This window comes from Ursus arctos, unplaced genomic scaffold (assembly GCF_023065955.2).
Source record: "Ursus arctos isolate Adak ecotype North America unplaced genomic scaffold, UrsArc2.0 scaffold_5, whole genome shotgun sequence".
Classification (NCBI taxonomy): domain Eukaryota; kingdom Metazoa; phylum Chordata; class Mammalia; order Carnivora; family Ursidae; genus Ursus; species Ursus arctos.
Window position 1 is genome coordinate 26529743 of NW_026623067.1, and position 25125 is coordinate 26554867.

The 25125-nt window shown below is 42.2% G+C and overlaps 1 protein-coding gene across 1 annotated transcript in view; it reads left to right on the forward strand.

The window, feature by feature from the left end:
* The window catches only part of MEGF10 (multiple EGF like domains 10), a 343436-nt gene that overhangs the window by 27377 nt on the left and 290934 nt on the right, over window positions 1–25125 (forward strand). The gene's annotated exons all lie outside the window — the stretch shown is intronic.

The following is a 25125-nucleotide window of genomic DNA, read 5'->3' on the forward strand; positions in this document are numbered from 1 at the left end:
ATCATTTCTTTATTAGGATCTCTGTCTTTCCTGTCCTTCTGCATGAAAAGCTCTTAAATAGCCTCTCCTCATTTGGCCTGGGTCATGCCTTAGTGACTGCCTTACCAAGGTTGGCCAGCCCACCACACTCCATCCTTATGCCTTGTTATAGTTTTCTTTTTTCTTTTACTGCCTAAAATGATTTCTTTACCTCTGTGCCCCTCTCTAACTACAATGTGACTTCCATAGGGGCAGGTACTTATTTGCCCCAGTGTCCCTGAGCATCTATAATTAGTTGGTACATAGTAGGTGTTCAGATGTTTGTTCGAATATTTAAAGTGTTGGAGTGAACCTTTCTTCAACTTTTTAGTCTTATCTCTGGCCCTGATCAGACACTGAATGTGCACAGCAGTCACTAATTGAGCAGAGCTCATGTCATAACTAAAGGTTAGAATTTTTCAGGGTGCCCACAAGACTGTGGGCCAGGGCCCTACAGCTGGTCCTGACCCTTTCACCACCAGCTCTGATCTCTGCCTGCTGTGCTCCACAGAGCATGACTATATTAATTATGTGCTAATCTCTAGCGCTGACTAGGCTTCTTAGAGTAAGATTAGCCTTAAACTCATTTCAAACAGAATGATATGATTTTAGAGAAAAATACCAACCCCTATCAAACTAGTGTAAAGGCCAGAGGACAAAAAGATTGGATTCTGATCTGTGAAAACAATAATCTTTCCTTCACTCTTAAAGTTGTAGCCTTCTCCCTGGGTCTCCCAGCTAACTAGATGATCTCGATAACTCATAAAAGGGAATGTGATGAGCACTTTACAAGGATCTGCTACCTGCCATTATTCCAAGATGGAAAGTGGATCTAAAGAACTTCACAGTATACTGTGCTACTCTCAACTAAGTGTTAAGCCCTGCCATACACATTTTCCATAAATTCGGTGGAATCAGCAACTCCCATAGGTGATTGTGGTCGGAGACAACAGCGTCTAAGCGTGGCTTTGTCTACACAGGATATAAATGAGGGGGGAAAGTAGAGTATTAGCCATTTTTACACTAGGTAAAAACTTCTGCATCCTTGGTTTCTATAACCACAGTGGCAAATCTTCCTAGGGAATAGAATTAAAGGAGCTGTACTATATAGGAGAAAGAAAACAAAAAATGAGTTTTGTTAAAGACGGAAAGATAGCTCTTGGAAATGAGAAGGATGGGGCCATCTATGGCAGTGACCTAGGACTACCACCAGGAGAGTGAACTGCAGCTACATGCTTTTGGTGGAGGGATTTAAGATTTATTGATGTCTGGCTGGTAAGGAAAGGAGAACTTACTGCTTTTACCTAGCTGAGTTGAGACCGAGGTGTTAAGGCTTTAAAAAAAAAAATTCACATTCACAAAGGAAATCTGCTTCAGTATTTCCAACATGACAAAACACAGCATGTGGTCTTGGTTGCACCCAAGACAAATAAAACCTGTCATAGTAAACAAAGTTGCTATTCATTCCAGATTTGCTGGAATATTTGTTCACCCAACCCAGAGAGCTGAGTCTTCAGTGATGCTGCAACCATTCTGTTTAAAATTAGTTCTCCTTCTACTGTTAGACTCCTCTTCTACCTTTTCCAGTGTACTTAATCACTTAAACATGGCACATTTGTTTATGGAGAAATGTATTAGCATTATGCAGTTTTACTACCTGCATATTTTCCACATGTCCTAAGGCACATGCATTTTACCACATTGTTAAATTAACTTCTTTGTAAGCACTGTATTAGAATATTAGAGTATGATATTAAAAAAGCTCACTATACCTCTCCTAGGCAGAAATAAGATCCGAAGGCTAAAATTCTGAACACTGGAGTCCACTTAGTTCTAGAAATAAATGAAAAATGATACACTCTGATTACAACTTTATCATACTCTTCTTAGAATATTTTACTAACTCTGTAAACCCTAACACTAGTGCTGTCAATGTCACACTCACTGAATCATGCCTTCTTGAAGTAAAATCTTAATACAGGCTACTCTGTCAATGTGACATTTTCATTAGTCCTATTATTTTTGAGCAGTATCTCAGCATTATAAAAAAATACTCTGAAAGGCTGTTTCTGCCTGTTAGCTCATGACTCGGGAGAGGACAACACCTTTTTGATTATGTCATTGAATTTAGTCATGAAACTTGTGTCCTTACTACACACAGACACAATTTTATCCTTTGTATTTTGTTACATGCCTCTGTGATATGAGCAAAAAGAACTGTGTTCATAATATCAAAGAAGCACAATTGGGTCACCTTTGTCACAGACAAAAAAAAAAAAGTAAAAGGCATAAGACTGGATTTAGAATGTGCCTAAAACAAATTCCACAGCCTAACAATAAAGATGGTGACTCCTGCTGTTTCAAGTCCACTGTTGCTCAGGGGCGTGGATCAGCCTGACAGAGAAAGGGAATGCTGGCTTTTCAACAAACTGAGGCTGACTCCAGTGGTCTTTATGGCAGAATCAAATACAACATGGGGGAGGAGTGATTGGACCCATTCAGCCCTCCTTGAAGCAAGATAAGGAAGATAACTTAACTTTATAGCATTTTCCCTGTGAGGCACTCAAGGGCATACCATTAAAGCAACTGATTACAGTACAGAAAGAAGCCAGGGTCGTTGGAGCCTTTATTAAGGATTATTCATTTCTTGCATGAGGAGCTGCCCAGACTAGGGCTGCATATCACTTAGGTAGGGCCCCTGGATTCTTCAAACACTGCGTGTGTCTGATTAGAAGGGAAACAACATTGTTCTCGCTTGAGTAGAGAAACTGACCTTCACTGACCAGAATTTTTATTCATACAAAGAATCCTGTAGCACGCCGAATCTCCAAGCTCACATGATTCCCTCATCAGCAAGCTGCAGTGTTAGTTCATGTGCAAAATGAAAAAGTCTATATAAGCCCAGGTACTGCCTTGGTTATTAACAGGTAATGTTGGAGCTTCTTCACAAGAGTATAATGTAAATTTAATGCTGAGCTGACATTAACCAAACACTATTACAGTAGCTCTTGCTGAACGTGTGTTCCATGGGGAGAGGCTCAGGGCTTCTGTTTAGTCATTTGTGCCATGTGAGATGTTAAGCCCTCATTTCACATTCATTACCATCTAAGTTAATGTTCCTATTTTTACCCAAGTGACTAGAAAACTCATGTGTGCGTGCCCGCATGCACACACACACACACACACCGCACACCTCTACTGGGAACAAAAGCCCATCATTTTAGATTACTGGAAGTTCATATAATGAGGTGAGGTTGCTCTTAGCAGACTTGTCTGGGTCACTGGGCTTGACCTAATCCAGGGAAACAGGGACACATGCCGCCTCCCTGGGGCCCCTCTGTGTCCCCTGTGTCCAGTGCTCCTCCTCTCCCAAACAAGTGGGAACCTAGCCTGGGATGTGGGTGACAAGGAGAGGAAGCATAAAGGGATATCACCAAAGCTGAAAATGAAGCAGATATTGTGAGTGTCAACCCAAGGAGCTAAGCAGGGAAGGAATGAGGCTACAGAATAGAAATGAGGAGTGGGACCCTCACTCACTGGCATGGGTGGGATTGCAGGGGACTTTCTGGCTCCGCGGCCTCAGCAGCCAGAGGACCAGGCCAGGCGAACTGCCTTGAGAGGTGGAGCCAGCTGAGATGAGCTGTTGCCACAAAGATCCCAGCTAACCACACACTTATACATGGTGTCATGCTCAGCTTCATTCTTTTCTTCCTTATTTAAGTTGAGGTTTAATTAACATAACATTTTAATTAGTTTCAGGTGTACAAACATAATGATTCGATATTTATATATATTGTGAGACAATCACCAGAGCTTCATTCTGACCATGGACTTGGACTGCTGATTTGATCCCACATAACACATGAAACCATGAAACTACATCATGCCCCAGACCTGGGGAGCAAGAAGCAGCCTCTCACGCCACAAATCCACCTCACTCCCTGTAGCTTCTATTTCCAGATTTCAGTGCCAACAGGTTCAACATACAGGGGGCCAGAGAAGGCAGTAGAAAATCAGTCCCAAAAGGAATGACCAGTCACATGAGTGCCTAGGAATAAAACCCCATTTTCTTTCCCTTCAAATTATTACCATGACAGTGGGATTTCCAAGTATCTGGATGTTTCTATTCCACTGTTTACACTCAGTGGTGCTATGTTAATTTGCATTCCACACACTGTTCTATTAACTTCTTTAACTGTTTGAAGTGTGGGCCTTGCCAATATACTAAGATTACAATTTCACTGAAGGTATTCCAATCTACCACTCAATATATGTGTTCTGTCCCCATATCCCACCTCCTTCAAATTCTCATTAAAATTAAGCCATTTTTTTCTTCCTTCATCCTGTTTGGTGTTTAGCCCATTTCTTCGCCTCCAAATAAAATCCTCATATGGAGAAGTCACCTCCACATACTAGATGCAAGCAACAGGAATAATAGAGGGATATACATCAGTGGATTCAGGAGAAGGGAGTTAAATTCTTAAGTGAAACAATATAAATACAGGAGGGATTGCAACCAGGACATCTAATGGGCACCTTTAAATGCTGTAAGAGGAAGGAAGAGAGGAGTACTGTGGGCTGAGATCAGAGGGGGTTTCACAAGAGCAGGATCCCAAGTCATCTAGGATTTGGATATGTCCAAAAAAGGGGAAACATTCCAAAGCTGGCGTGAGACACAAAGGTGTTGAAGTAGGAGTGCCATGGTCTGTCTGATGGGAGGCACTGAAGGGTTTTGAACAAGAGAGTGTTGTGATAAAAGCAGTATTTTGGAAGACTGATCTAGCAGCAGTATGCAGGACGGACGTCAGAGGAAAAGAGAACGGAGGTGGGAATGAGTTAGAGGTCATTTAGGACAGCCTAGGTGTGGAAGGAGAGTCATCCATTTATTCCACAATGATCTGATGTTTTCCATGTGTTAGGGGCTTTTAGAGGTGCCAGGTGCAGTGGTGACCAGGAAAGCAAGGTACATGCCCTCCTGGGGTCCTTATTCCAGTGACATTAAGTCAAATGATATCAGAGAGTGACAGGTAGAGGAGTGGGAGTAAGACAAGGTGGTGTGATGGTAACTGAGGCAGGTCCTTGAAATAAGTACTCTGAGCAGGTTTCGGGTTTGCTGAGACTAAAGGCTGAGAAGGTACAAAAATCTGAAGCAGGAACATTTTGGCGAGAGGAATAGTAAGTGCAGAGGCTTTAAGGTGAGAACAACCTGAACTTACTGGAAGAAACAAACAGGACCATGTGGCTGGAGCAGAGTAAACAGTGACAGGAGACAAGGCTCAACAATTGTCTGTGGGGGGTACATCACCTAAGTCCTCACAGGCCATGTTGAGGTTTTAATTACAATTAGATTTAGAAGAAGGAAGTGACATGATCTCATATATACTCTAAAAGATTACTTCAGCTGCTGTGTAAAGAATGGTTTGTGGGGGTGAGGGGTAGGGACCCCCATTAGGGGGTCACTGCAGCAGTCAAGGTAAGAAAGGATGGTGCTGTGGACAAGGACAGAAACGGGGCCAACAGAATCGGCCATGAATTGGATATGAGGAATTGAAGATGCAGTGAGGACAACTCCAGGCCTTGAGCCTCTGGTGGGTGGCAGTGCCATTAACTAAAATGGGGACAACTGAGGCAGAAATAGATTGAAGAGTATACAGGACCGATAGCTCCGTTAGGGACAAGTTGGAGCTCATGGAGAGAGTGGCAGGAGAGGTTTGGTATTCAGGAGAGAAGCTAGGGCTGAAGATAAAAATTTGATACTCCATCAGTTTAGGAACTGTATTTACAGCTATGAACCCAGATGAGATAATCTAAATAATACAAAAAAAAGAAGAGGGCCCAGGACAGATCTCTGAGGCAATCCAATATTTAGAAGTTGTGTAAAGAGGAGCCAGCAAAGGAGGCGAAGGCAAGGCTCGTGAGGTACAATGCAAATCAGGAAGGTGTGTCATCACAGAAGCCAAGGGAAGAAAGTGCTTCCAGAACGGGAACAGGGGTGGTGGAAGAATCTACCACAAACCAGATGGGATGGGTGTGAGGTTGCTTCAAAACAATGAAATCTTCTAACCAAGGCCTACCCCTAAAGTGAACTACCTGTCTCGTTCTTGCCTAAAATAACATCTTAACTAAAAGTGGGTATTTCTGGTGAGGATGGAGGCAGTGGGTTGGAGAAGAGTGAAGGCAAAAGTTGATTGGATATCTTCAAAAGAGATAGTAAATGTAAAAATCTCTGTATCAGTTACAAAGCAGAAGAGAGAAATCAGCCTTAACTTTATTACTAAAATAATGCTAAAAGTAAGGCATTGTTATTAATAACGGTGATGATAAGGAGCACCTGAGTGGCTCAGTCATTTGAATGTCCGACTCTTGATTTCAGCTCAGGTCATGATCTTAGGTTCCTGGAATCGAGCCCTGTATCAGGCTCCCTGCTAAGCGGGGAGTCTGCTTGAGATTCTCTTTCTCTCTCAAATAAATAAATAAATCTTAAAAAAAAATTATGATGATGACTCTCTTGACTGAAATGTGCCTTTACTGGCCTCAAAAGTAAGATTTAAATCTCTTCTATAGCAGTCTCAGAAATAGGGAATTGCAAAACTGAAAAATATTTCAAACAGAAGTAGCTGAAATTTCCGACTATGTGTATTACTTAAATAGGACTTTCTAAGAAAGGAGATCGCTGATTAAAGAACCAGCATATTTATCTTCTACTCAGGATGTCACTAAGTGCAACTAAGACTGGATATCTAGACCTGCTAATATCTTGGCACCCAGTACTGGCTTAGCTTCCTCAGGCTTCAGAAAATTACAGAACAGGACACTGAAATCTAGTTTTCAAGGAGTCAAGGTTTTCCTTTGATAAGTTTTGGACAGACCCTTCTAGTTGCCCTTCCCAATACCTGCCTTCATATTTTTAAAGATTAAAAAGTTCATCTATTTTACCAGTTGAGGACATCAACCCATGTGTATCAAACAAGCTGCCTAGGTAATGGTCAAGTTGGATTGCATTGATCATCTTTCAAGACAAAATTTGTTCCAAAATAATTCTGAACAACTTGTGTAGAGAAGTCAAAATAAATGTAATGTAAATAAACACAGCTCCCACAAGTCATCAGTCAGGGGAATTAAGCACCAATGGGGTCATTTCTCATTTAGAGTTTCAGAGTCACTCTTCTTATCGTTTCAGCTGCAATTCACCATGTTTGAATTCCTGGGTGCACTTCTGGCTGAGGATTTTATAAATATAAACCCCAGACAGGGAACTCTCACTGATTAGTTCTGAAATGCTGGGCAGTTCCTCATCTGCTTCAGCTTCAGCTTCATCAGCTAGACAACAGAAATGCTAGCCCTTGTCCTGTTCTCATTTTAGAGAGATAGGGAAAAACTGTGCCCACAGGCTTTGATGTCAAATGTCCTGCTGATCAGAGAAGGGGCATGACACACTGAAGACATACCACGGCAATAGCCCATGGCTTCGAAAGGCCCCAAAGAATCTGTAGTAGTTTGTAACTGTAGGAACCTAAAATGCTGAGCCATTTAAAGAGGCCCAAAATACACGCAGAGATCCAGGCAGAAGTGTAAAGGCGCTGGCTTACTGCACACTTGCTTCTCCAGCTCCTCAATCATAACTGGGAAGCCTTGGCATCAGAAAAGACCCAGTAGACGAGGTGACATTAGCGTCGCCAGGCGCTCATCTTGCAACTGTTTGAGCATCTGAGATGGAAAAGCGCCTCCAAAGAGGAAGAATGATGTCTTTTTTTCTTACTGTTTGACACGTTTTAAAAATAATTTTTAATGACAGACCCTCATCATCTCTGTATTCTTCTCTACATCCAGAAGCACACTTGTGTTTGCCTCCCGAGCTGACAAATGTGAAGTGGAAGGGGAGAGGAATCTTTAGTGTAAACAAGAGTTTGTTTTAGAATCTTTGGACCTTAGCAGTCACACTTTCCAGATCATTGCTTTAGAGGAGTCTGTTCGGTAATGGGGTTGGTGCACATGAAAATGTCAGGGGAGGGTTTCCAGAAAAACATTCAGCTGAGAAAATGAAAATGAAGATGCTAATCAGAAACAGTAGTGTATTGCTACTATACACTCCCTTTAGCACCCTGGGGGTCCCAAGGGGATTCTGGACTATTTCCTGTTAACACAGGAGGGCTGGCACACACTGCACCCCTCCTCTCATCCCAAAGACACTGAGTCAGCATCTGGCCTGGAGCCAGAGAGGCATATTCTGAATTCAGAGTGTGCAACAATGTTCAGTACAATTACGACATAATGGCTGCAAAGCTGTTCCTGAAAGCCAAGAAAACCTGAATAATGTGGTTGGGTTATATCATACATGAGGGCTTAATAGAGTTTAAAAACCAATTTGAAAATTCCTTCATTCCATAAAGATGGCATTAAGATGAGGGCAAAATCATTCTAGTTTCAGGGTTGGGAACAAAGTGCATAAGGACTTATGCTGACTCCTTTCCACATAATCCTTTTTAACCAAAATGACCCATCCCCTTTGAAGATATCTCTGATATTTAATGCTGACCCAGAAAGAAGGCGATTTCATTAAAACATCTTAGTTTTATTGTGCCCAGCTAGGAATGCCAGTTTCCTTGCTATTTACAAAGCACACAATCCCATTTCCAAAAACAACTATTTGCAATTCAAACTGTCCACCCAGGCAAGGTCTTCCATTCATCACTAATACCCCACCATTTCCAATTCATCTTGCCAAAGAGGCGAATTTATCTTCATGACCACACAAGACCTGAAAGATGTTTCATTCATTTTTAGCCATTTTGTAGCAAATGACTTTGGAAACTTTGAGTTACTAAATTTGAGCATTTTCTTGGACTTGTCATACAATACGTAGGCCTGGTCAATCTGAATATCGGGAAACATGTTCTCTTGAGGTTGTGCTCCCACAACCTTCAGGGATGTCAGATTCTACAATCCTCTGGATTCTGTTCTGTTACTTAACACCTATCATGGGATATCCTAATATTTTGGAACTGGGAGGTGACTTCGAAGATCCTCTTGCTTTATGGATAAAGAAACTGTTTACCTGAAGCCTTTCGTATTCCATTTTTTGGTTCATCTTTCTGTATTTTCTCCTTGAACATTTAATGGCTTATTTTTATACAAATGAGACCAACAAAGAATTTTCAGAACTAGAAGGGATCTCTAAGTTCAACCTCCTTTCTTCCAAAAAAAAAAAAAAAATCTCAGAAAGCTTTATTATACATAAATCCTCAAAGGATACCAAATAACTGACAGCACTTTGTGTTTAAAGGTTAATTTAAGGATGGAGAGTGAGGAAAGCCTCTGCTTCAGACAGCAGAATTCTTTTAAGAATGAGGTTCTGGTCTCTAAATCTAAGATGATACAGATTAATTTCATTTTTGAACCTGGAGAAACAGAGCTGAACTTGGATCTTTTTTTTATTCTTACGTCCTAGGCTGCCTCAGCTGACTGAATTTCTATTAAATAACAGTATCGTTCTCTTGGATGACTGGAAGAACTACGTGTTTTAAAAAGTAAAAAAGTTAAAAAATCAAGAACTATGTGTTTTAAGAAGAGTTAAAAATCAAATAATTCAATCTCATGTCCTTCCTCCTGACTAAACTAGAAGCCATTTCCCCATGATTTCATGATTAATACGAAAAAGTACAGGAACAAAGAGAGGAAGTTCATTTGTTTCCAGTAGTAACATTCTGGTTTCTGCTGCAGTCCCATTGGCAACAGCAGAAAGCAGTGTATCCCACATGCCTGCCCCATTACAACACAAAAAGCTGTCAACTTTGAACTCCTTGGGAACATTAGCAAAGTAGAAAAGATGATTGTGGCTTTCTTTCAATATTACCTGGGCAACCTAGCCTTAAAATAGTGCCCATATATAGTCTGTCCTTAAGAAGGACCAAACGAAGATATTAGTGACCTAGCTAAACTCAGAATTTGGTATACCTTCAAAAGGACAGTCTTCAAATATTTGCTCAACAGGTCTTTGGGTGAGGAGATGAGCATGGCAGGCCTGGATGGAGGGTGGAGACAGGGCTCGTGGAGCCTTTCAGCTTGCTGATTCCATTCAACACAACCTAGGCCCTATAGCTGATCCGGTTGTATTTTTTGGAAGGCAGTTTGGTGACCACCTAGAGATTCTCAGATATAAACTCCCTACTCCAAGCTGTTGATCAAGGCACTGATAACTGCAGTACTTACAACTGCATCTAGTAACCTCTTGAAAGGTTATTGTTTTATATTCCTTTTCTCTACCTGTTGCACTCCCAATGATGTTATAGATCGCCCTTCAGGGACACTGTCTTTTCATTTCTATAAAATGTACTAAGTGTTTGCAGTGTTTGCAATGTGTCAGGCACTGTGCCGGTACTAGAAATAAAAGAGGGATTAAGATCCCTTTCCTGCCCTTAAGGACCTCACACCTTGGGCAGAAGACAAATTTACAAACAATACAATGCTGCAGGGGAGAAGCCTATAGCAGTAAAATGGTTGTTACCAGATACTAATGGTGAAATGCTCTGAAACCCTGGGAGATGGATATCTTTTTAAATAGGAAGGAATTTTGAATTTTGCCTCTATCCCTAGAAACCTTATCTTTGGTAAGGATTAGAATAAAAAAAGTGATGTTTCCATGCCTCCAGGTTCCTGTAACTATAACTGGAATGTTAGGGATGTGGGATGATGATCTATGAGAAATATTTCATTTTGCATATTCTTTCTCAAGTGATTTTGTCCCTGAACTTGCTATGTGATACTACTAGGGGAAGGATGAAGGAAGCCTGCCTAGTGCCTGCTACCTGTGTGGATCCCTGGATCCAGATGGTTTCTCCCCTTCAAAATAATTGCAAACAAGATTAAAACTGCATGCAGGAACTATCCCAGCTGGCTTCTGGCTTCCTCTGATGTACACTCCTTGAATAAAGCAGTGGCAAAATTAGATTTAAAATAAGGAACATAAAAAAACCTTAGTACTTGTACCATATTACCTCAAGGTTCTGCTATGTGTGAAACCCCAAACCCTGGCATTAGAGTAACTGAATGTATCAGCCAGCTAGAGTATGCACATGTTATGAAATACAAAAACTTAAAAAATAACTTATTTTGAAGGCATATCTCCACATTGCCTCCAGGTACTTATGAGTAAAACAGAGCCAGGCATCTGGAATAAAATAGAAATACAGTCCAATAAATTCCTGAGTTGGAAAATCCTCATTCCTATTACCTTACCTGCCATCAATCCATCTAAATAAAACCACATAGCCACCTTTTCCTCTAGTGAAGGAGACAAAAAAATACTGATTCTTCCTTAGCAGGCAGCCACTCCCGACCATAGCAAGTATGAAGAAAGAAAATCTGGGGAGTCCGCCTGTCTAAAGCACCACCAATCTTAATTTTCACACCTGGAACTTTCTGGTTCCACACAATTCTTCAGCAGAACAGGACCCAGGGTATTAGGCTGTGACACTTTACACAGAACCATGACTTAGTTCTGCCTTACCCTGATGTTACAATAATCACTCAGTATTTGCAGGGGAGACATTTTTTCCCAAGTGTTTCAAATCTCAGTGTATACAGCTCCGAATACTGGCAGAGCTTTTCATACACATTTTCATAAGCAATTCTTCATTCATATAATTACTAAATGAGACTGTGGCCTGTAATAGATACCCCAGCTTGTACAGAGCCATGCACACTGAGACATGATTCCAGTGGCTGTTTTAACCAAGGCAATGCGTAGTTACAGGAGCCCTGCTTATGTTGGGAAATGTGCTAGAAAGTGTTGGGGGTATAACAGGTTGTAGACACTATTCCTATCCTGGAGGAGCTTATAGCTTGGGGTCAAGCTGGGCCATACTGTGTGTGTGTGTGTGTGTGTGTATGTATATGTGTATATATTTAAAGTGCCCTACAGTATGAAGTACTATATGAAATAATATTAAGAAACAAGAATAACGATCATCCTGGCAAAAACCTTGTTAAAGACAGCATTAGAAACAGGGCACTTGTCTATTCCCGAGGCTAAGCATTTGTTGAGAACTGTACAGTCTCTGATTTATTCTCACACTGTTCACCACCCAGGGGTCCGCTTTCGCCAGTAAAGCAGGGTGGAGGTCAAGAAAGCCCCGGGACTCACAACGTTCCCTACAGCACCTTTCAACCTTTTCACCCCCAATTAAAGGTCAACATGGCTGCTCAAAAATATTTCTTTAAAATAAAGACAGTCATCTCAGCGGGCTGCCAATTGAAATTATACTGACACTTCACAGAATTAATTAAACCCGGGACGGGGCATCTGTGAGAAACTGGAAGACGCGTGAAACTGAAATGTTTTCCGCTTCCTCTCAAAAAGCTGCCTTTTCCCGCTCGTTACTTTGTTCACTTCCTAGAGCGCCATCGCGCGCGCACACACACACACACACACACACACACACACGCAGACACACAAATGCCTATAATCTCCCCCCGGAGGTTCATGGATTTATGGCTCCCGGTTTAATTAAATTCCCTCTAACGACGATCGAAATTGGCAGCGTGTGGCACAGCGAAGGGTTCGCGTTCCCCTCCTCCCGCCCGCGCGCCGGCTCCGGGGTGGGGGGGGGGAGCCGGAGACCCCGCCAGCCGTCGCCAGGCCACCCGCACCCACCTGAGCCGCCCGCCGCCTACGTCGCTGCTTCCGCCCGGAGCCCGGCACTTCCGCCCGAGCCGGCCCGGCCCCCGCCCCGTACTTCGCACTTCCGTCCCGTCCAGCCGCCTCTCCCGCTGCTTCCGTGGAGCTCACCGCCGAGCGGGTCGCCCCTGTGCAGGGTAGCCACACCCGGGCTGTTCCTGGGGGGGCGGGGGGGGGGGGGGAGAGACGCAAAAACCAAGGCCAAATGTTAAAAAAAAAAAAAAAAAGTGCCCCGGCCCGTTTGGGGATCACTTAGGAGCCAACTTCGAAAATGTGCAGTTCAGGCTCTTATAACTCATCTCTGCGTGCATTCATTTATTTAATGTTTTCTGCCTTCTTCCCCTAGGTCCCGGCTGAGCTAGGTTATGGGGAACAAGATGATGAATGAAACCGGCAGCTGTATCCTCCCCAAACTTAAAGTTAGTAAGCAAGTCGGAAGTTATCCTTTAAGTAGGCCATGCGTTCAGTGAGCTAAATACATCGAAAGGAAAGGAATGTGAACCTATGAAAAGATGGAAATGCTCTAGTTGAGGTAGCTTCTGGGTTGGGATGTGAAGCGCCAGGTCCGGCAGGGACAGAGCTTTCCAGACCTGCAAAAGGGTGGGACTGGAGGGAGCTAGGCACCAGCAACGCACAGAAGACTGATTAGTATGGCTGAGGCTTAGAGGGAGTGGGGAGAAAGGTGAAAACAGGCTGCATAGGGTAAGCAGGAACCAGGCCATGCAGGGCGGTTCAGTTTTGTGCTAAGGACTGCGGGAGGAATTTTTGTTGTACTCTGTTTTTGTTTGTGTGGGGGAAGGGGGTTGAACTGATTGCCTTTCCCTACTGAAAGGATCACTTATCTTTGGGAAGGAGATGAGAAGGGGTTGGGGTAGGTGACAGCGGAGTGCCAGCTGGGAAGGCAGGGGCCCCTAAGTAGTCCAGGGCTGAGCTGTGGGGGCTTGAATGGTGGTACTCTGAATAGAAAATAATACATAATAAGAGTAATGGTCAAAGCTAACATGGATTGCTCACATCAGCTTTACATTCATTAATTTGTTTAATCTGGAGAACCATCCTTTTAATCATTATTGGTACCATTTTGCAGATGAAGAAAATAATTAATAACTTGCCCTAATCTCAGAGCTAGAAAATGGCAGAGGTGGGATCCCATCTCATCCTGTCTGATGGCAATATCTAAGAGCTTACTGCTATATACTCAGTATGTACTTAGTGATTTTATTTTATTATTATTTTTTTAAGATTTTACTTATTTATTTAAGAGAGAGAGCAAGCACAGAGGGAAAGTGGGAGGGAGAAGCAGACTCCCCACTGAGCAGAGAGCCTGAGGTGTGGCTGGATCCCCAGACCCCGAGATCTTGACCTGAGCTGAAGGTAGATGCTTAACCAACTAAACCATCCAGGCGCCCCATGTATTTAGTGATTTTTAAAAAAGATACAAAACAAACCAAGGTCAGGAATGCATACCCTGAACAAACTACACTGATGATGTGATATTGTTGGAAGATGCATCTAGAAAGTAGAGTTTTCAAATTTGTACTTTATCACTACAGCATTTGCTGATAGCAAAAGAGGGGAATTTGTGACTATCAGTAAACTACCTATGATTATTTTTGAGTTGATACACTCTGATAAGACCTAATCCCTTTCTGGGGAGGGGGAGAAAAAAGTCAATCTACAAAGTCACTCCACCTAACAGTTGCTGATATAATATTTTTTAAAGAAGTTATCTTGAGTCTAGTTATAAACACCTTAGTAGAACATGCAGAAATCACGTTTTGTGGAGTGATGGAAAAGCTTCTAGGAATGCAACTTCAAATCAGTTTCCACATCTCATTTCTTATTGGAAAATGAAATAAATCGGATTTATGAAACCTGATTTCACCCACTGAAGGAAAAGAATGACTTTACGAAAGGCCAACAGTGAAGTCTTTCAGTATTGGTTATGGGTAAATTTCTTTAAGGAGCCAAAAATTCACAAAAATCTTCAGAATTTGAGTTTAGTAAGACTTTCTTGGTTTGTTCAGGTGATGGCACAAGGTGTGGTACCTCCACATGATTGGGTTGAGGGCACAAGTGCCATGAAATGGCTGGAAATCCCTGAGAACTCACTGTAGTTCATGCCCAGTCATTTAGGGAGTGCTTGGCTGAATGCCACAAACCCAGAGGACAAGCGTAGCCTCTAGGTACCAGGCTCACAGTGCTGGGCATATGAGCCTGTCTGGGAAAATGTCTGGAGTCTGACCGGGAAAAATTATAGCCTCCAAAATTAGAAAAGGAAAACTGCCAAAGCAAAATTAATCAACACTTATTAAATGGTCACAAAATATAATACTGTGTCAGCTTCATTAATTGCTGGATTTAATGTTCATAACAATTTCATTACATTTGAAAACAGTTTTAAGATGAGATGCTCTTACCAACTGAGAGTTCCTAAATATACATGATGAGTGTTGAGAAATCACAGCATATTTTAAATTAGTTACTTTAGCCAAATAATTTCAAAAGCAAAATTATAAATTCTTTATACCAAAATAATTAAATGTGGGATGTGTACACATATTAACATGTTTGAAGTGATGCGAAAGTAAGAGCATTTAGAGGACATGAAGGTCATAGTACAGCGATAGGTCTTGTACAGTTATGATCCCTCAAAACATGCTTGTCCTAGGCATTTGACCTACCTCTTGTCCTCCAGGTCAGGGCTCCAATTCGAAGCTATGCCCTGGGACTGTGGATAGGACTGGTGTCAGGGTCTCTCACATGGGTTGAGTTCTCTTAGATCTCAAGGCTCTGCCAGCTCTATGGTCAGTTCTGAGACTAAAGTTGGCCCTAGAAAAAGCCTGCTGATATTGTCTGGTCTGCAACTTCTGAGATAACTTGAAGGGTACTTTAGTGGACAAGTCATGCTTCCTTCCAGAGATGACCTGGAGCCAGGCTTCCCCACAAAGACCTCCTGAGGGCTGGATGTGTGGTATGGAGGGAGGCATCTTCACTCCCATCCCCCCTGCCTTTGCCTCTGGGAAAACAGGAGTAAAGAAATGTCCTTTGATGTCAATGCTTTCACTTGAGAATAACTTAAAAAAGATATTGTCCCGATAGGTAGTGACTGTCATGCCAACTCTATTTTACAGTAACTTGGCTCCATACTGCTACTCGAGAAACATGTGATCTGAACTTTGACTAGGAGGGACACCCACCACAGTTGGCTGATGTTGATGTAATCATGATGGTAGGAGTATTTAGAAACCTGGTAGGTTTTCTTCCCTGGTCTTTTTCAGGTCTTTATAGTGAGCTTGTTTATTTATCTCATGAGTGTCTCATCCCCAGCAAACTCTGCAGGAAATGATCTGTAAGGGCCAGATATTGTGTTATGTTTAAGGTCACGGAGAAAAACAGTGGCAACCTCCCAAAGAAAAGACAGGCCTCTGAGTCTGGATGTGTTGGGTCAGCAAGGTCAATGTTGACCCCCCCAGGCCAACCATTACAGGAAACAGAATTATAAGCCTGTCTTACTAGGGGAGAATGGACCTCAGAAGCCTGATTTCTGTATCCCGCTTGACATTTAAAAAACTCTGCTCTTGTGCCAGAGGAGAGTGAAAAAAATTTTAAAAGGAGAAAAATGTTTATTTGTTTTAAGGCTTCTTCAGTAATCCACTTATGCCATTTACATTAAAAAATCTTTCCATGTAAACATCATTAATTATGTAGTATAAGAGCCAAATAAAAATGCTAAAAAATAAAAGTAATTGTAGAATAAATTAGTATAGCTTGAGTGCATATATATTATACAGAGGCTCTAGACTTTTATATTTTATTGAAGGAGGCGGATTTGTGATTTTCTACGTTTGAGCTGCTAGGATGGAACCAACAGACGTGACATTTTACAGGTGGATACCAGTGCTGTTAAAGTTTAAATTCATATTGGCAATGACATTGTACTTTTTAATAGGGGCCCTGACTCATGCCCCCTTTCTATATCTGTCTAGAAAAGACTCTGGGCAGAGATGTGGATTGAGTAGCCCATGGATTTCCTCAGAAGGTTTTTTGGAGCAGGACCATTCTTGTCTTCCCCAGAATCAGTAGCCTCTATAGTACAGTCATGTCAGTCACACGAGACTGCTTGGGTCTGTCCTAAAGGCAGTGGATTGTGTGCAGCCTGCCAGGTGCAAGGGAGGGCAGGGACAGAAGCTGGTGAGGAAATATGGCACGGAGACCTTCTAGTAGCAGTGACACTATACATTTGTATCACCTTTTGTAGTATTTGTGTAATCGTATGTAATTAAGTCCTTTATGATAATTCTGGAAAATAGGTAGGGTATGTATTTTTATCGGCCCCATGTGACAGATAAGGAAATTGAAGCCTAGGGAGGGAGGTCACAATGAAGCAGGGATTGGAAAGCATTTCCTAAATCCTATCTATATATATTTTTTCTGCTACCACCTTCATATTTCTTTTTAAAAGTAAATGAAAAGCAACATGGTGTAGTTCACAGCAATATTTTGTGCTATGTGGGATCTTTTAAGAACATGTGAGTGCATTTACATCATTTCCTCAGGGAAAGTTTTGTTTTACCTAGAAAAGCAGGAAATGGAGTTGAAATAGGAAAAGTTTTTCATTTTTATGGATTAAATCCATCTGTTATGTTCACTAAGCCGGGATCATGGAGGAGGATAGATTTCTCACAGTATAAAGAGAGGAGAAAAGAGTAAAATGTGTTTCCTTTGTTCCCTGGTTCAGATTCATACCCATCCATGGAGTCCTATTCAGATAAAACAGGGCAGTCAGCTAACCCATCAGAAAGAAAAGATACTGCTGTCCTCAAACGTGCCCCAGCACCCTGACCAGTTTTCCACAGAGTCAAAGTTAACATTTACTACTCTGAAGAATTCTGAGGGGTAATTTTTTTCCCGCTGCTTTGAGCATCTTTCATAAATATGCTTCAGTATTTTGCTGTGTTATCTGTTATATCTGCACAGCACAAAATAAAGCGAAATTATCTTTCATTTATTTATTCAGAATAGTGATTACTGAATATGTCCTATGGGGCAGTGGTAGGCACTAGAACTCCGGGGTTGGACCAAACAGACATGCCTCTTGTTATAATGGAACTCACAGTCAAGTGCAGGAGATGAATGTTAATCACATGATCCCAACAATAAATATATACCGTAGAAGGCCCCTTCCCCAGTGAGAACAAGACTAATAGATGATTAGGTAATTGGAAAATGCAGTTAAAGTGGGAAATCATTAAAATGTGTATGTGTGTTTATACATATACAGTTGACCCTTGAACAACAAGGGGGGTGGGGCACCCACATCCCACACAGTCGAAAATCCATGTATAACTTTTGACCCCCTCAAAACTTAACTAATTATAGCCTACTGTTGCTCAGAAGCCTTACTGATAACATAAATGGTGGGTGGACTCATATTTTGTATGTTATATATTACATACTGTATTCTTACAATGAAGTAATCTAGAGAAAATGTTATTAAGAAAATCATAAGAGAAAATACATTTATAGTAGTGTACTGTATTTATCAAAAAAAAAATCTGCATATAAGTGGACCCATGCAGTTCAAATGCATGCTGTTCAAGAAAGGTCAACTGTGTATATACATATGCATGTTTATATATTTAATATTATATATATGTATATACATATATGTGTATATAGACATTGCATATATGTGTGTATATACATGTTTATATATGTGTGTTTATATATATATACATCATTTTATTTTTTACTTAAAGTACATAAATGAACATTTATTTGCCAAATTCGATAGGATGTGTGTTTATATATATATATACATCATTTTATTTTTTACTTAAAGTACATAAATGAACATTTATTTGCCAAATTCGATAGGGTCATCTTTTTTGCATGAAGTCTACTTGTATGCATATCATCTACAATTTCAGGTTTCAGGTACTTTAACGTGGACGGAGAATTTAAAGACACTTATGAAGTAATTTGAGTTCGTTTAGATTTTTTTTTTTTAAGATTTTATTTATTTATTTGACAGAGAGAGACAGCCAGCGAGAGAGGGAACACAAGCAGGGGGAGTGGGAGAGGAAGAAGCAGGCTCCCAGCAGAGGAGCCTGATGTGGGGCTCGATTCCAGAGCACTGGGATCACGCCCTGAGCTGAAGGTAGACACTTAACGAGTGAGCCACCCAGGTGCCCCGAGAGTTCGTTTAGATTTTTAACACTTTTTTCTCGTCTTTTACACTTGTCTTACTTAGCACTAATATAAGAGCAATCCCCACCATCCCCCGCCCCCAGCTTTTTCAAGTCTTTCCAAAGCATTTCACTTTTCATAGAAAGAGCAGGTCTCTTCTTATGCTCATATTTGATCAGTTTATGTGATATTTAATTAGACTACATAATTATAGTCATCAAGCACAACTGCTGTAAGTAGGTTGGGGAACAAAAGCAACGCCCTCTTGGAAGGGCTAGAGCTCATTCGGTGGGGGTAGAAGTGATGAGGGTATTAGACCACAGAAGCCACAAACATCTATCACACTCCAGGCCATCGGTCAATACATTTTACAGATGGTTTTGAAAGCATCAGTTAGTTCCCCTCCAGGAGCTCAATTAAAAGAGTTTCTATTGTAATTAAAAACTAATAAACATTACTAAGGAAAAGCAGTGGGTGCTATAAAGTTCTGTAACCGGGGGATATGATTGGGTCCTGGCGTGGCAGGAGAGGCCTCTCAGAGGACGGTACAGTTGAGCTGAGATGAGAGAGTGAGGAGGCATTTGCTCAGAAAGGGGCTGGGGCAGGGGTTTGGAGAAGGGTGTTCCCGCCGGTGGCTGGGGCGGGAGCAGCAGAGTCATTGCTGTGTTGAAAACAAGGAACCGAAGGAAGCCAGTATGATCAGAGGGAAGAGCAAAATGGGAGAGCAGTACAGGGGGAGGCGGAGGGAGGGAGAGGCCAGTTCACAGGAGCTTTGTAGGCTCTGATAAGCATGCAGGTCTTCATCCTTCTAGATAACAGAAAGCTGTCGGTGATTATGAAGCAAAAGGGTCTCCTTTATTTGAGCACGAGTAGCCACTAGTTCGTTTTGACCCCCAAATCTCATGGGGGCACTTAGATTGCTTTCATAATCTAAATACACTCTAGGTAGGGGAGAAGACAATATTTTCTTGACCTCTGGCACCAGAATTTCCCTTAGGGAGGGAGCTGTCCTTGAATAAGAAAATACATTCATTAGCTGCTCCTGGGTCAAAGTTGAGGGTCCAAGGACAGGTTCAGGATAATAAAAGAAATGCTAGATATCTCTGCTGAGGAAGTGGGATGGAGGGAGAGAAAAGGAAGGGGGGTCTTGTATTATTTTCCCAAGGCTGAGGTAACAGAGTATGACAAATTGGGGGCTTAAAATAACAGACATTTTTTCTCTCACAGTTTTGGAGGCTAGATGTGGAATCAAGATGTCAGCAGGGTCATGTTCTCTCATGGAGCTCTGGGTAGACTCTTTCCGTGCCTCTTCCTAGTTTCTGGTGGTGTCTGGTAAGCCTTGGTGTTCCTTGGCTCGAGGCTCATCATTCCAATCTCTGCCCCTGTAGTCTTACGGCATTCTCCCTGTGCGTCTTTGTCTGTGCCGCTTCTCCTTTTCTTATAAGGACCCTAGTCAAATTGGATCAGGGACCACTCTTGATGGCTTCATCTTAACTTGATTACATCTGCAAAGACTTTTTGTCTAAATAAGGTTGCATCTGCAGATGCTAGAGGTTAGGGCTTGGATATATCTTCTTGAGGGACATAATTCAACACACAACAGGTGTGAAAAGAGAGAAGAAGAATCAGCAAAACCACGGGAGCTAGGTTGGCCACAACCACTAAGAAATTACTGGTAGTAGGATAGTGAAGGGAACAATACGGTTTTTCAGTGCTTTACTTACAATGTTTTAAGATGTGACAGCTTCTAAAACATGTCCCCTGTCCCCCATCACCCATGTGATGGCTCCCACCTTTTCAATGGAATTTCTGCTATGTGTGTTTGCAGAGGTGGTAGAGGTGAGGGGCAAGTGATAAGTGGAGTCACTGAGAAGGATTTGGGTCTCATGTTAGGGCCTCTGACATAAAGAATGTGATCACAGGAAACCCCAGAGAGAACATCAGTTCGGTGAAGACTGAAAAGAATAATTTCATGACTGCAAATCCCTTTCCCTTCCCAGATATGTAGATATCCCACAATGTCTAACATGCTCGTTTGTGTCAACCTTATCTCTGTCTTCTTGGGCCAGGAGCAAGGTTTCAAATACAATTACTATGAAGAATCTTCCCTGTACCTCTTCTATCCTCCTTTTTAGGGTACAGTGCATGATTTTGGTGAAATTAAGAGTGTTTGTGATTTACTTTTAAAGAAGAATGAAAAATGCTATATATTCTATGCCTCTTGCCCTACCATTTTCTAACTGTAACAATTCCAAATTGATTACCCCTCAGGTGGCAGGAGAATGTTCTCTGAAGCCCAGTGTTCCTCTCTTGTCAGTCTCCCTCCTCACTTCACAGAAAACCTCTCTGTTGCATTCCTCCACCGGTGGAAGCTCTTCCGTGCCTTTCACTCAGGTCTGCGCCTGGCTCTCAAAATGAGGGGAATGATTTCCTGTAGTGAGACCAGATGTTTGTGTTCGGCATTATTGCTATTAGCCGTCAAGTCTGAGAGTCGTACAAAATTAAATCCGTCCTTGAGGCCTGCAAGGGAAGACTGTTTGATAATAGTTCCGTGTCCTCAGAGTGAAATAGCTAAAATGGGGAAGAACTACCACCTCCATGAACTATGATCGTGAGCGGCAGCTTCTCTGTTCATTGCTGTGCTTCATTTACGATGGCGTTTAACACAAATGTGCTTTTAAAACACAAAAAAGCTTCCTTAAAACCTAAGCAACTGGCAAATGGTTAGAATAATTAATAAGGCAGGTATTTTGGGGTTTTGTTTTGTTTTCTGTAAGCAGCTTGGAGAGAATGGGAAAAATTGCAGTTGGGAAAAATTGCAGTTGGCAAAGGTATTCTTTGTGGCTCATACTTTGTGCCTGTGTGGAAACTTTGGCCCCGTATTGCAGGTACTTCATGGGCACTGGGGCTGCTCAGGGGAAAGGAAGCCAAAAGCAGAGCAATTATCCAGAGAGCGAGGATGCAATATGATGTTATGTTTGGATATTTAAGCAAGAAATCTCCAGGGTCTCCTTCCACTTTGTGAATCTTGCGTGGGTTGTTGGTTGGAGGGGCTGGATCATTCTCTTCTTTACCCCTGAAGGAGTTGGCTAACCCATCCATCCCCGCGCATTGTGCCAGGGAAATTGTGTTCCCTAGCTGCTGAGGGCAGATGGGCCCTCTTGGTAAGCTGGAGAGTCATCCTTTTCCGCCTTTGAGAACCAGCTGGTATCCTCTTGCACCAAGCCATAACAGCATGACTCCTGCCTACAGAGGAAGGGTGTCCTCCACAGACCAGGCACCCATGTCAGGGCGAGGAATCCTGAGATGGACGGGAGAATGCTGGTAGAATGGCCTCTGACAGTCATCAACCCTAGGCTGATGCCACATGCCAGGCTCTCCAGCTCTGTGCGGTATACTTCCCCGTAATTCCTGCAACTCCTGCTCTGCCCTTATTCGTCGTCCTAACAACCCTTTAAAGACAGTATGTCAGCCTATGTAAGAGGAGCCATTCTTCTGTGATTTTGACCCCACCCTAAGCCCAAGAGCATCTTCTCATAGCTCTCTGCAGACTCTCAGTGGCTGTCACACATTAAGAAGATTAAAGCAGAGAAAGAAAAAAAATCTCAGCTTGACCTACCCATATAAACTGCCCTTGTGTGCTAGTTACTCTGAAGGCGTAAAGCATTCTGAACTTCTAAACACTTCACTCTGGTAATAACAGCAAGTCAAGTTGGCCATAATTCAGAGGACATTTCTTGAAATGGTGATCAATTTTAAGGAATTCTTTATAAAATCTAAAGTGTTCTCTACTTTCTGGGGAAAAGCAGGAAGACAAAAGAATAACAAGACTTTGGCAGATAGAAAAGTATGTGGGGATCAGTTATTCTCATTAATCAAAGAGACACAGCAGGAGTAATTGGCATAAGTCTGATAAAATAAAAGACATGCAATATAAGAAAAATCTCATTATAAGTACAAGGAAACTTTGGCATTGCCTTCTTGTACTGCTGGTGACAATTCAATTATAGTATAGTCATATTTCTTATTTTGCAGTTGTTAATTGGTTAAGGGAGAGAGAATCTTTGTGAAATTTCTCTCTTTCTTCTCAAGTGTGTGTGGTATGTGCGTGTGTGTAAAAAAGGGAAAAACAGAGACCTAGCAGTGACATAGTTACTAGCTCCATTCATCTGGGGAAAGCTCTCAAACCAGAATTACTCTTTCCTTCCACGATGGAGAGGTAGATGGTCGCTTTGAAGACATCTACTCCCAGTTTTTTGCCTCCCAGCATCTAATTCTGGGGTTATTTGTGGCTTCCTGGTTTCCTACTGCTCTCCTTTCTGATCATGGTTGACTGTCACACAAACGCAGATGGTGAGGCAGAAAAGCCAATCAAATGGATTGTCCTTCATGTTTCATTGTACTTTCTCTGCTTGGCACCTGTTTTAAAAGCTTATCTGATTGTACATTATCTCTCATAGCTTGCTTGGATTCTCCTTTCCTCTTGGCCTGGGGAGCGGGGTGGACAGAGAGAGGGAAAGAGAGAGAGGGAGGTGTTTAGAGTTCTTTGAAGTTCTTTGCCATCTAACGTCACCGGAGCTTCTGCAGGTGATTTAGACACCACATGGGCTCCACCGTCTGTGTGCTGTAACTCGGTAACTCAGTGGTAGCTTCACCTTCAACAGCTGCTGAGCCTCTCAGTCTCTAAGCAGGGGCAGAGGAGGCCATTATTGCAAGGAAAGAACATGTGGCTTTCCAAACGGCATGAAATACATCTATTGCCACCAGATGAATTACGTATTCATGAAAACCGAGAAACGGAAGACTACTCCGCTTGCCAAGCAGTCACCTGGGCTGAGCACAAGGCTCGGCAAACAATGCAAAGCTCTGGCTCCCTGATTTATTTACCTTGCCAGGCCACGTGTGCAGCGCGGTAGTCGGTTTCTACAACCAGCCCTGAGAAGGAAGCTGGGAAGAGGTCTGAGTTTCCAAGGAAAACTATTGCATGATGCCTACATTTTAATTTGGTATCAAGAAGTCTTTACTGGGCATCCATTATTCTAACATTATCCAAACAAAATTGTAATACTGTATTATTAGGAAAGGAATGTACTGGTCACAAGGTGATGTTTTCTGCAAACACCAGGAAGCTTCCCCTTTCCCCGTTAAATAAATAGCCCACTAGTGTGTGGAAAACAATTCACCCCAAGATGATGAGTTTTGATGTTTCTGTTTCTTATTAATTCCTGACTTATTAGCAGAGGATCATGGAAATTATCCCTATTGTATAGATGGGAAAAATTGAAGCCAGAGATGTTAAGTGACATCCCAGGATCACTGTTAGTGGCAGAGCTAGAAAGGGCATTGCTGGGTCTCGACTCCGAGTTCATATTCACTCCTCCAGCGCACTACACCGGTGTGGATTTGACTTTAGTGTTACAACATCAGTAACGATGTGACCAAAAAGATGGTGACATTTAAAATGCTGTCCTTGGTTCTGTTCGTACCTCGTCAGGGACAGAGTTCCAGTGCTGGTTAGGTTCACACACATGCTGATCCTCCTAGCTTCAGCCCCTCCCCTTCCCCAAGATCTCTCTGTCTTTACATTCTCTGCTGGGCTGGGTGCACTTGTACCTGTTCACACCTTTTCCGGGTGCTCCCAGACTGCCAGGGTTGCAAAGAGACTCTCTTGCAGCTAGGGCTCCAAATATGACTTCGGGCTCTGCTAATTGGATGGATTCACATAAGACTTTAGTTCAGAACTGAGTTAAATGGCAAGAGTTATGATGGTCCCTTAGACTGACTATCTATCTATCTATCTATCTATCTATCTATCTATCTTCCAGTAAGGATTTAGCAGGAATGAATAATTGTCATCCCTAGAGAGCTGCTAATGAGGTGTATTCCTTGAGTTTGGCAGCCTCTGGATTCCCAAGCTTCCTGAAGGTGCCTAAGAGGGCAGCTCCCCCTGGGGGTGCAGTTCTGTAGCATTGGTCCAGGACTGCCCTCCAGGCTCAGCAGGGAGACTGCTCCTCCTGACCTTTCAATGATTTTGTTAGCACCTAATTCCCTGTATAAAATCTCTTCCTTCTTAAACTAGCTAGAGTAGTTTCTCAGGTCTGCAGTTGAGTCCTGACTCATCCACTGCTTAAAGATTACCTGTGAGCCCACTATATCCTGGCAACTTGTGTTTTATCGTGTCGTATTGCATTTAAGTTGTTCCCTTCTTCCCTCTTTCTCTCTTTCTCTCTCTCTCTCCC